Below are 12,853 nucleotides of genomic sequence, written 5' to 3' on the forward strand. Positions count from 1 at the left end.
TGATAATGATTATTTGCCTGTAAAATTCAATTACCTTCTTCTACATTCCCCCAAGTGTTTCCCAGGTGACACTAGTGATAAAGAACCTGCCTGCCAGTGCCAGAGATGTGAGAGATGCAGGTTGTGAGTTCGATCCCTGGGTGGGGAAGAGATCCCCTGGAAGAGGGCATGGCAACCCACTCCAGTATTCTTGCCTGGAGAATCCTATGGCCAGAGGAGCCTGGCAGGTTACCGTCCTTGGGGTCGCACAGAGTCGGACACAACTGAAGTGATTTAGCACACATGCACGCATATCCCCCAAATATGTTTAATTTTGACACATGGCTCAATGTCATAGGGTTGGAAAGAACCTCAGAGATCATCTAGGATAATCTTCTGGAATTCCCTGTACAGAAACTCCAGTGAGGGTGCCCATTTATTTCCAAGAATTCTAATTGTCAAAAAGTTCTTCCTAAAGATAGAATGATACATGCCACCCTGAAATTTCCATCTGTTTCACCCCTAGTCCTAGTTCTACCCAGTAACTACACAGATTAATTTTCACTTTTCTTCTGCATAACAGCCCTTCAAATATTTGGCAGCTATCATGTTTCTCGAAATCTTTTCTTTTACCTTTATAATGCATATACTTGTATAGTTATATTAACCTCTGTCTATATTATCTACATGGACTCAAAATGTTTATGTAGATAAATTGGAAGAAAAATATAATTTCATATGCAGCACTTTTCATTTTTTTAAGCTTTATTGAGATTTAACTGACATACAGCATTGTTTAAGGTGTACAGTGTGTTGATTTGATACACGTATATTGCAAAATGATTACCACCATAGAGTTAGTTAATACCTCCAGCAGGTGTGTAATTATTATTTCTCTTTTTACATAATATTTATTTATTTATTTTTGGTTGTGCTGGGTCTTTATTGCTGCGTGTGGGCTTTCTCCAGTTGTGGTGGGTGGGGGCTACTCTTTGCTGCAGTGCATGGGCTTCTCATTGCAGTGGCTTCTCTTACTGCAGAGCACAGGTTCTAGGCACGCAGGCTTCAGCAGCTGCAACACGCAGACTCAGCAGTTGCAGCCGCCCAGCTCTAGAGCACAGGTTCAGTAGTAGTGGTGCTGGGCTTAGTTGCTCAGTGGCATGTGGAATCTTCCCGAATCAGGGATGGAACCCATGTCCCCCGCATTGGCAGGTGCATTCTTATCCACTGTACCACCAGAGAAGTCCTACCATTTCTTTTCTATTATAAGAACATTTAAAATCTCTCTTCACAACTTTCAAGTATATAGTACAGTATTATTAGCTATGCTGCTGCTGCTGCTAAGTCACTTCAGTCATGTCCAACTCTGTGCGACCCCATAGACGGCAGCCCACCAGGCTCCCCCGTCCCTGGGATTCTCCAGGAAAGAACACTGGAGTGGGTTGCCATTTTCTTCTCCAATGCATGAAAGTGAAAAGGGAAAGGGAAGTCGCTCGGTCGTGCCCAACTCTTAGTGACCCCATGGACTGCAGCCACCAGGCTCCTCCATCTGTGGGATTTTCCAGACAAGAGTACTGGAGTGGGGTGCCATTGCCTTCTCCATTATTATTAGCTATAATAACCATTAGATCCCAAAACTTATTCACCCTGTAGGTGGAAGTTACTCATGCTTGCTTCTTGCAAGAAAAGCTATGACCAACCTAGATAGCATATTAAAAAGCAAAGACATTACTTTGCCAACAAAGGTCCATCTAGTCAAAGCTATGGTTTTTCCAGTAGTCATGTATGGATGTGAGAGTTGGACTATAAAGAAAAGTGAGCGCCAAAGAATTGATGCTTTTGAACTGTGGTGTTGGAGAAGACTCTTGAGAGTCCCTGGGACTGCAAGGAGGTCAAACCAGTCCATCCTAAAGGAGATCAGTCCTGGGTGTTCATTGGAAGGACTGATGCTGAAGCTGAAGCTCCAATACTTTGGCCAACTGATGCAAAGAACGGACTCATTTTGGAAAAGACCCTGATGCTGGGAAAGATTGAAGGCAGGGGGAGAAGGGGACAACAGAGGATGAGATGGTTGGATGGCATCACCAACTCAATGGACATGAATCTGAGGAAGCTCTGGGAGTTGGTGATGGACAGGGAAGCCTGGCATGCTATAGTCCATGGGTCGCAAAGAGTCGGACACAACCAAGCGACTGAACTAAACTGAACTGACGTGAAAGTTTGTACATTTGACCAATAGCAATCCTCCTCTCCCCCTACCCCCAGCCCCTGCTAACCACCATTCTAGCCTCTGTTTTTACGAGTTTGGCTTTTCAAGATTTCACATATAATGATACCATACAGCAATCTTCTTTCTCTGTCTGATTTACTTCACTTAACACACTTCCTTCAAGGTCAATTCATGTTGCTGCAAATAGCATGATTTTCTTCATTTTCGTAAATAAAATTCCATTGTATATACAGGCAAACCTTATTTTACTTCACTTTATTGTGCTTCACAGATACTGCTTAAAAACAAAAAAAATTGAAGGTTTGTGACAATCCTACATCGCACAAGCCTGTTGGCACCATTTCCCAATAGAATTTGCTGAATTTGTGTCTCTGTGTCACACTTTAGTAATTCTGGCAACATTTCAATTTTTTTCATTATTATCATATTTGTTATGGTGATCTGTGATTCAGATCTTTGATGTTACTACTCTGACTTGCTGAGAGCATAAATGATTAGCATTTTTAGTAGCAAAGTATTTTTTAATTAAGGTATGTACATTGTGGCATTTTTAAGACATAATGCTATTGCACCTTTGGTAGACACCAGCAGAATGTAAACATAAATTTTCACATGCATTAGGAAACCAAAAACTTTGTCCGATTCATTTTATTGCAATATTTGCTTTATTGCAGTGGTTGGGAAATGAACCCACAATATGCTCAAAGGATGCCTGTATTTATCACATCTCTTTTATCTGTTCTTTTTAAGCTGTTTATGCATGCAGCATTTTGAGTTTTAAGTGTGGTTTGTCTCTGCATCATTGTATTAAATCTTTAAAGGCCTAGAGAGTGCCAAATACCATTCCATTTACAGATAGACATTTCAAAAGTTTTTTTGGATGTCAGTGAGGAGGAAGATTCTTATCTGGCCAGAATAGAATTGTCATTCTCTTTGAAGATAAAGAGATGGAGTAAATGACCTCTTGTTCCTTTCAGTCCCAGGGGTCTATAATTCAATATTGCTTTGATTAAAAAACTTTATAAATTATTAAGAGACTATCTCAAACAATGGGCAAAATGCTATATAAATTATCACTAGTAGCAATAATGTCTATTCATTTTAAATTAAGAAATTAGCACCACTTCTTTTCTATGGTAATAATGAAATAGCTGACTGAACAATCCATTTAACAGGTAGCCTATCACTAACTGGTGTAGTGGAACTGAGCCCAGTTTAGAATTTATGTGAAATGGGTTTTGTTTTTTTTTTTTCAGTTATGTATTGCTGAATAAGAAGCTATCCCAAAATCCAGTGGCTTAAAATAACAGTGATTTTTGACCTCTTGCAATTTGTGTGGATTATCTGAATAGTTCTGCTGATTTCACCTAAGCTCACTCACGTAGCAGCATTTGGCTAGAGCCTCAGCCAAGCTGCACGTTTGTCAATGGCCTCACTCACACGTCTGGCAGTTGGGGCTACTGTATCAGTTTTCTTCCCTTAGCCTCTTGTTGTGGGCTGAATTACACCTCCCTCCCGATTCGTATGTTAAAGCCCTAACCCCCAGTGCCTCACAGAGTGACTGTATTTGAGGATAGGGTCTTTTTTTAAATAAACAGGTCAGAACGCTTTTTATTTATTTATTTATAGCTGCTAGGTCTTCATTGCTGTACAGGCTTTCCTCTAGTTATGGAAAGTGGGGGCCACTCTCAAGTTGTGGTGTGCAGGCTTCTCATTGAAATGGTTTCTCTTATTGTGGAGCATGGGTTCTAAGGCACGTGGGCTTCAGTTGTTGGGGTTCCTGGGCTCTGGAGTACAGGCTCAGTAGTTGTAGCACACTGGCGTGGTTGCTCCACGGCATATGGGATCTTCCTGGATCAGGGATCAAACCTATGCCTCCTGCATTGGCAGGCTTATTCTTTACCACTGAGCCAAAGGTTCAGGATAGGGTCTTTAAAGAGGTAAACAAGTTAAAATGAAACCCTAAGGGTGGGTCCTAACCCAATATGGCTGATGTCCTTATAAGAGGAAGTTTGAATACAGACACGCAAAGGGAAGAGTATGTGAAGACACAGGGAGAAGACAGTGTAGACTTAAAAAAATATTCATAACACGAAAGTTGAGAGTTACCTTTTATTTGGTGGGAATTTTTAGGACTTCAAGCCTGAGAGGCAGCATCTCCAGTAACCCTGAAAGAATTGCTCTGAGGAGGTGAGAGTGGGGAGGGGAGCCAGGATATATAGAAGCTTTGCAACAAAGGGCAAGTAGTATGAAAATCAAAAGATTTTTGTAAATTAAAGAAAATCAGATATCCCAAGTTAGGGACTTTGGCGCTTTCCTATGTATGGGAAGATGCAAGAGTCGGGGCTCACTGAAATCATTCCTTTGACGTGCACCTTTGCTATCTGGGGCCAATATCCTGTGTTTTCACATCCTGAGTTTCCTCAGGGCTCACCAGGGGGAGTGGCTGCAGTCTGATGGCTGCTAAATGGCAGGTATTCTTTCCTTCCTGAGTGTTCTCAGGGTTCACTGGCTCACACTGGAGGGCTGCAATTGCTGATGACTGTGACATCCCTGATTACTGAAATGGCAGAAGATATTTCATTTCTTAATAGCCATTCACAAACCAAACAGAGGTCTCAGAAGAAACCAACCCTGGAACTTCCCTGGTGGTCCAGCGGTTGACATTCCACACTTCCCACGCAGGCGGCATGGGCTTGACCCCTGGTCAGGGAACTGGGATCCCACATGGCATATAGCACAGCAAAAATAAAATTTTTTTAAGAATAAGGAAAAACCTCAATCTGACTGACACCTTGATCTCAGACTTTCAGCCTCCAGAAGACTGAGAAAATAAATATCTTTTAACTAACCCATTCTGTGGTACTTTGTTATGGCAAAGTCTTAGCAAACAAGAGTAAACAATCTAACCTACTGGAGAATGAGGTTCAGTTCAGTTCAGTTCAGTCCAGTCGCTCAGTCGTGTCCGACTCTTTGCGACCCCATGAATTGCAGCACGCCAGGCCTCCCTATCCATCACCAACTCCCGGAGTTCACTCAGACTCACGTCCATCGAGGCAGTGATGCCATCCAGCCATCTCACTTAACAGTATTTTATTTTGTCATGGTTCTTGAGGTTAAAAGTCCAAGATCAAGATGTCAGCAGGGCTGGTTCCTTCTGAAGACTACGAGGGAGAATCTGTTCTCTGCCTCTGTCCTAGCTTCTCATGATTTCCTAGTAATTTCTGGTGTTCCTTGGCACCTAGCATCATCCCATCTCAGCCTAGAAGTCACTTCCTCCTAGAAGCCTTAATTGACATGCTGGAATAGATGTCCCTTCTCTGAGTCCACATTAACCCTTATCTATGCCCCAGGATTTAGAAGTCACCTGTTTAGAGTTGTTGAGGTTAGTATAAAGGACAAACTGGGCCATGCGTAAATTGAAACCCATTTTTGAAGCAGGACCTGTCAATACATAACCTTGGTTCCTAAAAACAGTATACATACTGTGTATACAATTCATATATTCTTTTACCCAGCAATTTCTAAAAATTACACAAAGATACATGTTCAAGTATGGTCACAGTATTGTTTTTAATTGTGAAAAATTGAACCCAGAGTAAATGTTCATCAACATAGAAATAGTTAATGTAATACTAAACACTGGGTGAAAAAAAAAAAAAAGAATGAAATAGATATATAGGGCTTAAAAAGATCTCCAAAGTTTATCTGGGGGAAAAAAAAAACAGCAAGACACAGAATAACATGAAAGTTTCTCTGGATGGGTAATGGGAAGAATTATCAGAAAGGAAATGGTAGGTGGGGGATACCAGAAGTGCTACCAGTTTGTTTGGGCTAACTTCAGCATTTGCTATGATATATGCCTTCCTTCACACGCTAGTAAAGTAACGCTCAAAATTCTCCAGGCCAGGCTTCAGCAATATGTGAACCATGAACTCCAGATGTTCAAGTTGGTTTTAGAAAAGGCAGAGGAACCAGAGATCAAATTGCCAACATCTGCTGGATCATGGAAAAAGCAAGAGAGTTCCAGAAAAACATCGATTTCTGCTTTATTGACTATGCCAAAGCCTTTGACTGTGTGGATCACAATAAACTGTGGACAATTCTGAAAGAGATGGGAATACCAGACCACCTGATCTGCCTCTTGAGAAACCTATATACAGTCAGGAAGCAACAGTTAGAACTGGACATGGAACAACAGACTGGTTCCAAATAGGAAAAGGAGTATGTCAACACTCTATATTGTTACCCTGCTTATTTAACTTATATGCAGAGTCCATCATGAAAAACACTGGGCTGGAAGAAGCACAAGCTGGAATCAAGATTAACTGGAGAAATATCAATAACCTCAGATATGCAGATGACACCACGCTTACGGCAGAAAGTGAAGAAGGACTAAAGAACCTCTTGATGAAAGTGAAAGGGAGAGTGAAAAAGTTGGCTTAAAGCTCAACATTCAGAAAACTAAGATCATGGCATCTGGTCCCATCACTTCATGGGAAATAGACCGGGAAACAGTGGAAACAGTGTCAGACTTTATTTTTTGGGAGCTCCAAAATCACTGCAGGTGGTGACTGCAGCCATGAAATTAAAAGACGCTTACTCCTTGGAAGAAAAGTTATGACCAACCTAGATAGTATATGCAAAAGCAGAGACATTACTTTGCCAACAAAGGTCCGTCTAGTCAAGGCTATGGTTTTTCTGGTGGTCATGTATGGATGTGAGAGTTGGACTGTGAAGAAAGCTGAGCACCGAAGAATTGATGCTTTTGAACTATGGTGTTGGAGAAGACTCTTGAGAGTCCCTTGGACTGCAAGGAGATCCAACCAGTCCATTCTGAAGGAGACCAGTCCTGGGTGTTCTTTGGAAGGACTGATGCCAAAGCTGAAACTCCAATACTTTGGCCACCTCATGTGAAGAGTTGACTCATTGGAAAAAAACTCTGATGCTGGGAGGGATTGGGGGCAGAAGGAGAAGAGGACGACCGAGGATGAGATGGCTGGATGGCATCACCGACTCAATGGATATGAGTTTGTATGAAGTCTAGGAGTTGGTGGTGGACAGGGAGGCCTGGCGTGCTGCAATTCATGGGGTCGCAAAGAGTCAGACACAACTGAGTGACTGAGCTGAACTGAACTGAACTGATGCCTTCCTTCTGAAGACTCCTCTCTCAATTTCCTTATCTATATGAGGTCAATATTAATGTATACCTTCAGAGGTTGTATGAGGAGTTAATATATGTGAATCTCTCAGAATAACACAAAATTGCTTCACTCTTCACCCCCAGCCAAAATGATTGGTCTTGGGATGATCAGCTGACCCAAGCATGGCCAATTCCAGTCCTTCCCCAAACATTTTGGAATTGAAATTGAGAGGGGCTAGCCTTTCTTTGGGAGAAGGCAATGGCACCCCACTCCAGTACTCTTGTCTGGAAAACCCCATGGATGGAGGAGCCTGGAGGGCTGCAGTCCATGGGGTCGCTGAGAGTTGGACACGACTGAGCGACTTCACTTTCATTTTTCATTTTCATGCATTGGAGAATGAACTGGCAACCCACTCCAGTGCTCTTGCCTGGAGAATCCCAGGAACGGGGGAGCCTGGTGGGCTGCTGTCTATGGGGTCGCACGGGGTCGCACAGAGTCGCACACGACTGAAGCGACTTAGCAGCAGCAGCAGCACCCTTTCTTTGAGAACTTGGACTGTGAGATGTAATATGCAAGATGTTTCAGCAGCCATGTTTCCCCTCATTTGGAGCAGCGAAGAACAGGGAATTGATAAGCAGAGTGAAAAGCAAGCATTTATATTTATAATCCATTTTTTGCTTACGCTAGTTTGAGATTTTTTGTTGTCATTGCGATCCTAACCAATACAGCCAACACAAATGCCAAATGCCGTGCTTCAGTCTTATTTAATGTGTATCATTCATACATGGGCCTGCCAAGAATCTGCCTGCCAGTGAATGAGACACAAGAGACACGGGCTCTATCCCTGGGTTTGGAAGATCCCCTGGAGGAGGAAATGGCAACCTACTCCAGTATTCTTGCCTGGAAAATCCCATGGACAGAGTAGCCTCGTGGGCTACAGTCCATGGGATTGCAAAGAGCCGTACATGACTGAGAAGAAACACACACTCATACATAAATGGTAGGTTGGAGAATGACGTCTATAAAGCAGGTAAATTATGATACTCCATTAGGATCTTTCCCAACATGTTAATGTTTTGAAGTGACTGATAATTAACTTTTAGCAATAAATGAAGACTTTTTTTTAAAAAGCTGACAATTTCATAGAAATGCCATCCTTTATTGTACACACAAGTGTCTTCCTTTAGTGAATAAGTGATTATTGACTTCAAAACTACTGTATTTCCCCCTGAGCTATGTAGAAAGGCTGCAAGTGCAGAGGAAGAAGCTGCAAAGATATTTTCACAGGTTTTCCATGAGAGGGCTTGACAGACTTTCCTTAGCTTCCTTGTTTCTTCTCCAGCTTCCTAACTGTATCTCTCGTGACTCTGCTTTCTGCAAAAGAACCAAGCTGAGTTTATTTCTCAATGTTCCCTCTGCCTAAAATGTAGTACTTTTTTCAGGTTGACTGGCTAAGTCCTACTTGTCTCTTAGCCCAAGTCTTCCCCTGGGAAGACTTCCCAACCCCTAATCTAGGTTAGATTATCTCACCTTCAAAATCCTATGCACTTCCAATGCAATTCATTACCCACTACTAACACTTATCCCCCATTATTGTAATTACTTGTCTTGTAGCTGTCTTCCTCACTAGATTCTCAGCTCCCTGAGGGCAGAGTTGGTCTCATTTACCAGCGTATCCCCAGCTTCTAGTACAGTGTCTGGTTTATGCAAAGTGGCCTTTAAGTAAAATAGAACATTAGAAATCTCTACTTTCTATCTTTCCTACAAATAATTTATCAAGTACATTTCTTTTGAAAATGTAAATGGAAAAGTACCAGAGCAATAAATTCTCAAGAGATTTAGAAAATGTAGAAAATGATACAGAAAAATGCAAAGGTTGTCTATAATACCACCATATTGTCTATAATACCAAATACTGCCTGTAGTACCATGTCTATAACACCCAAAAGATAAATATTTTGATGTTTTTCTTTTCAATTTTTTGTGTATAGATACACACACATACATGTATGTTTTTGTTAGTTTTATCTTTAAAATAAATAATAAACAACTTCTTCTGTCCTAAGAATTAGAGTTATACAGAACATAGATTAAAAACTCAACGTTGTCCTTTAAGCCTCCCCTCAATTGCTAAAAGTTGGTTCACTTTTTTCCTCCAGCTTTAACACTAGACAAGGTTAAGGCATGCAACATGATTTGATACATGTACAGACTGTGACATGATTACCACAATAAAGTTAACACATCCATCACCTCATATTGTTACTTTTTTTAAAATTGAAGGATAATTGCTTTACAGTGTTATATTGGCTTATGCATATGATATCGAGAATCAGTCATAACTATATATATATATATATATATATATATCTCCTCTCCCTCTTAAGCCTCCCTCCCCTGCCCATTTTCCTTCCCTGCCCATCCTGCCCCTCTAGGTCATCACAGAGTGTCCTAGGGTGGGCACCCTGTGTTATCGTGTTGTTATTTTGTGTGTGTGGGTGGATTCAATTTTTTTAAAGCAAAATTGGAATCATACTGCATGTATCAGTGGTTTTGAATTTTATTTTACCCTGCTCCATAGTAAAAGCATATATTTTACATTACAGTCCAGTGATACACACACATACATGGATGTATGTTCACATACTCACACATTGGTATATGACTGAAATTTAAACATTTCAGGGAACAATATATACCCTTATGATACACTCATAGTCTCTAGTCTAGTCTATATCCATTTGTTTCTTTGTTTGTATAAAAACTGTACCTCCAGAGCTCATTCTGAACTGTCAGAGCCACAGGAGGGTGAAGAAGAATTCATGTTGGGAAGACAGCCAGCCAGTGGGGAGAGGGAGTGTCAGAGCCCAAGTAGGCTGAGCAGGGTGTCTCCATGGAGAAACAGTCTCGCATGAACTGTCAGAACCTGAATATTGTGAGAAGTGCAACCATGTGGAAGGGGTAACTCAGCCTGGGGTGTCAGAGTCTAAATGCTATGAGGAGTGTATCCACATAAGGGAGGAAGCAGCAGTCATGGGAGATTAGTTACATACAAGGGGCGTAATCAAATAGGTAAATTTATAATTTATTCAGAATGTCAACCAGGGTTCTCACTACCAGAGGAAGGAGTTACAAATACAGAAAGAGAAAAATTAAAAGGAACCCTATGGTGTTACACTATACTGGAAGGTTTTATGTATATTCAGAACCGACTACTTAATTTGTAGGGCCCTATGCAAAATGGAGATGGAGGGTTCCTTGCTCAAAATTAAAAATTTCAAGATGATGGAAGCAGAGTTTTAAACAAAATTGCAGCTGTGTTTCTAAGTATGGGGTTCAGTGCAACCACACAGGTCTCATACCCATGATGCCAGCCCTGGGTGCACTCATGGTTTTTCTATCTACATAGATTGAAATGTACATCTGTATTTACTAGTAATTATGAAATATGATATATAATTTAAAATATATAGTAGTCCCTACTCTGACCATGAAAAGATTTGAGATCAGAAAACACCCCAATAGCAATATCACATTTAGTACCTAGATCTTGGCTTCTAAACACCAGTCTCTACTAAAAAGAACCAGAGTTCCTTAGAAAAATGGTCTGAAACAAGCCTGGGGCAGGAAAATAGATGACTCTAGAGCTATTCCAGAAGGCAATGCTCAGAGAAAGTGAGGCATGTTGAAAGAACACAAGGGTTGGTGTGAATGGGCTCTCATTTACAAACCTGGAAAATTTGAGCATCAAAATAAATAATTATGAAAAAAGTAAATATATTCAAGATAATGAGAGCCAGGTTGCTCACTATTTGAGAAGAATGTTAGAGATAAGGAAATGGAGAAAACTATTGAATAAAATAAGAAGCCATAAGTCCATATATACATGAATTAATAGATAAATAATTTGAAAGTTTGACATCATGAGTTATATACATTCTCAAGAACCTCATTACAAAATACTTATTAATAAGTAATTATTAATAAAGACACACTACAATGGAGAAAACAGATATCATCTTAATGAAGTGATCAAAATAAAATAACATCACCATAACTAATCAGAATCCTGCTCCCACTGATAGGTTACAAGTAGAGAACATGGATATTCCTACCAGAAATGAGTTTGACTGAGGAAACATTGAAACTCCAAAATAAGAGACATTCTACATTCTTTAATCTGCAAAAATGCATCATGAAAGTCAAGGAAAAACTATTTCAGAATAAGAGAATAAAGAGGCATCACAATCTAAAGACAACATCATCTTGGATTGCTCTGTTTCTTCTAAGGAACATTTGGCAAAACTTGAATAGCTTCTGAAATAGAAGATCCCTATGCACAAGTTTTAATTTTCTGATTTTAATGATTGTGTTGTGATTACATAGGAGAATGTTTATAGGAAATGCACACAAATATACTAAGGAATGGGCTTCCCAGGTGGCGCTAGTGGTGAAGAACAAGTCTGCCGATGCCGGAGACGTAGAGATGTGGGTTCCATCCCTGGTTTGGGAAGATCCCCTGGAGGAGGGCATGGCAACCCACTCCAGTATTCTTGCCTGGAGAATCCCATGGACAGTAAAGCCTGGCGGGCTACAGACCATAGAGTCGCAAAGAGTCAGACATGACTGAAGCAATTTTGCACGCATGCATATACTAGGGAATAATGACACATCTAAGGAAAAATAGCACATTGCATCAGCGACTTACTCTCAAATAGTTCGATGGACAGAGAATGTTGCCTACCTTTTCAGTAAACAAAGAGAATATTGTGGCCATAAAGCCATCAGTCACTGCAACCATACCCAAAGGTGTACCCTGAGGGGTATTTTGGATGAAGAAATACAGAAAACTGGCCCTAGATTGTTAAGATCCATATCAAAGGAATAATTTTAACAAGCCAAGACTCTTGCATACATAGAAAAAGCCCACACTCATTAACCTGAGATGTCTGTTTTTCCTATGTGATTAGCGGTAATCTTTTAATGATTGACTACATGTTTTTCAGCAAAATTTTCTGTATATCTTGGCTCCTCCCTTACCTCTTAGGGAGAATCATCAAAGCTGTTTGAGAAGCTGATTTCCCAAGCTAGAGTCCTCAATTAATGTCCTTGAGTGAAGCATATTCTCAGTTTTCAGGTTGCAAATTTTTTTCAGTCGAAAGTTTCAGTGCTTTACCAAAAAAAACAAAATATATAGGTCTATGAAGTTAACTTCATTGACTAATAACCTTATCAAGAAAAGAAACAAGGGTACTTTATTTTTTCCTTTCTTATATTTTAATTTTATTGGAGTATAGTTGATTTACAATGTTGTGTTAGTAACAAAGATGAAAGACCCTATGTGCTAAGACCCACCCAGCACAGCCAAATAAATAAATAAAAGTAAATATTTTAAAAATGATAATAAAATAAAATGGACAACAGTATATTAGAATTGTGAAAACAATGAAAAATGGCTTCAGTGAATACTGCTTTTTTTGGATGGATGCTGACAAGTTAT

Source organism: Ovis canadensis, chromosome 12 (genome assembly GCF_042477335.2).
Source record: "Ovis canadensis isolate MfBH-ARS-UI-01 breed Bighorn chromosome 12, ARS-UI_OviCan_v2, whole genome shotgun sequence".
Taxonomy (NCBI): Eukaryota; Metazoa; Chordata; class Mammalia; order Artiodactyla; family Bovidae; genus Ovis; species Ovis canadensis.